The following is a 2686-nucleotide window of genomic DNA, read 5'->3' on the forward strand; positions in this document are numbered from 1 at the left end:
TTTCCACCACTCTATGCCACGCAATCTAGTGGAATTACGAATCTGATTAGTCATTCACTTGAACACAATTCATATAATGAAAAGTGCATATTTCTGGAAATGAGTTTGTTTGGAAATTGTCTTTTGCGTTGGATGTAAAAATCCAGCCCTTACTATGTAACTTATTGCTGGGATTCAGCCATGGCAGTTCGTGCTTACGTTTTTAAGGCAATCTCACTTTCATTTGGCATAATACTCGTATTTACTTGTGCATTTACACCTGGTGATATAACTTGTTATCACAAAAATCACAGGATTATCAGTATTTTGTCAATATTAAAAAAAAAAGTATTTTTATTTTGACATGTCGTTGTTCCTGCAATAACTCCTATATGTAAAATATAAAAATTTTCAGTAGGAAGAAAAAACACATTTATTCATCCTATGGCAGCCGTACGTAGGAGACTGTGAATTCTTACATTTTCGAAACAAAGAAATATAATTACATATAGCAGATTTTATTATTTGCCATATCACTATTTAAGTTCTTTAATACAGCATAAACCTGAAAATTGATAAATATGTTACATAGGAGTTATTGCAGGAACAACGACGATATTTAACATTCACTTCCTAAATGTTATATAAAAATTACTACGTTTTTGTAGACTTTACATCAAAACTACGAACATTAAATGAGTCACTGTTACCTGTGTTACTCTAAGAGACTGGACGTAAAGGGTTTCCTTGGCAAGTTTGATTCTACAAGAAACAGAATCGTACGCAGTGTCTTGTTCTTAAGCTATAACACAGCTCCTATCGCAGAACGTGTTCTTAGAACTTCTTACTACTGAAAGTAGTCGAATTTTGACAAATTTTTATCATTTTTTATTTTCGTGCTAAAAAATTTACGGATTCACTGAAAATTGTATCTCAATGTCTTAATTATAAGTATACTGTTGTATAATTTGTAGAAGTTGAGTTAATACTCGAGTTAATCAATCAATCAATCAATCAAAGGACATTATGGAGCATGTCAACTCCATGTAGATTTCACAAAACGCTTCCACTCTGTTCTGTCTTTTGCTAGTTCTCCCAGTTGGTAATTTCTATTTCCATGCATTCCTCCTGAATTTCATCTTTCCATCTATTTCGAGGTTTTCCCAGTGGCTTTGTGTTGTTAAGGGGTTAGGTACAGCTTACAGCAGTAAAATTTTTGGAAATATTCAACATTTTTTTCCTCCATTATTGTATATTGTACAATAATGAAAATTGGTACGTGTAAAACACTGTCCTTTTGCTATATGCAAAAGATATTTTTATGATTTAAAAAAATTATTTATTTATTTTTTTTCAAAATTCATAATGGTGGCAGTTCACTGTGCAGTGAAAAAGTGTTCCCTCATAACTCATTAACTTGTTAATTTTTTCAAGTTCTCTCTCTTTTATTTTATTGCTGAAACTCATGTTTACAATATCATGCTCTTTCAACTACATTCCTTAAGAAATAATATTTTTTTTATTTTGTGTTATAAGAAAATACTGATATTTGATCATTTTTAAATGAATTCATTTTTTAGCAGACGATCTATGAAAGGTAGAGAAGTGATCTTGTATCCCATTGCATAAATACACACAAAATTTCATCACAGAATGTTGGATAGTTTTTGAGTTATGTGAGAAACACTTCATCACTGCACAATGAACTGAATTTTGAAGAAAAAAAAATGTAAATAATTTTTTTAAATCGTAAAAATAATTTTTTCATTTAGCAGAAGGACAGTGTTTTACATATACTAATTTTCATTTTTGTACAAGATACAGTAATGGAGGAAAAAAATGTTGAATATTTCCTCAATTTTACTGCTATAAGCTGTACCTAACCCCTTAAAGGTGTTCGTATATCTTTGTTTTGCGCTGCTGCAGTCATCCATACGTATAAAATGTCCTGCCCAATTTAATCTCCTGGTCCGTTTACATCTAAAATTGACGATTGATTATAAAGTTTGTGAATATCATTATTATGTCGAATTTTCCACTTGTTTTCAAGTGGGTCAAAAATTGGACCAAACATTTTCCTCAACACTTTGTTTTCAAAAAACATTAATTTGTGTTTCTCCTTTTTTAGTTTTAAGCTCCATGTTTCCGATCCATATTACAGGTTGGATTAGTGTTTTGTACAAAATGATTTTTAAATTTCTGCTCGAGTTATGTGTAATCAAAACTTTAAATTTAATTATCTTAAAAAATAAATGTTCTACGTTTTCAACGACACATATTCATTTTATTTTTCAGCGGTTAAAGCTAGAGTGATGAAACTTGGCATAGTTATTCATTAATATCTCTGTTGTGAAATGGAGCATTTGATTGGTTGTATTCGGCATAGTTTTATTGCAAGAGAATTATACGTAAAGCAGTAGTACTATTTTCTTTTATTAATGTTTGAATATTGAAGAAATTATATATTTATTTACAAATTAATAAATTAGAGTATGGCATTACTAATGCTCCATTGCGCAAAATGCAGTGTTACCTTTAAGAGAAAAAATGAGATTTAAAATAATAATTTTTTTATAAATAGGATTTTCACTAAGAAAATAAAAAAAATAATAAGTTTAATTTAAAAAAAAGTAGCCTATTTAAGAGAAAAGATTGAAATTTACAATGTGTGATTATGATATTTATATGCATATTCAGTAAAAATTTC

Source organism: Periplaneta americana, chromosome 1 (assembly GCF_040183065.1).
Source record: "Periplaneta americana isolate PAMFEO1 chromosome 1, P.americana_PAMFEO1_priV1, whole genome shotgun sequence".
NCBI lineage: Eukaryota > Metazoa > Arthropoda > Insecta > Blattodea > Blattidae > Periplaneta > Periplaneta americana.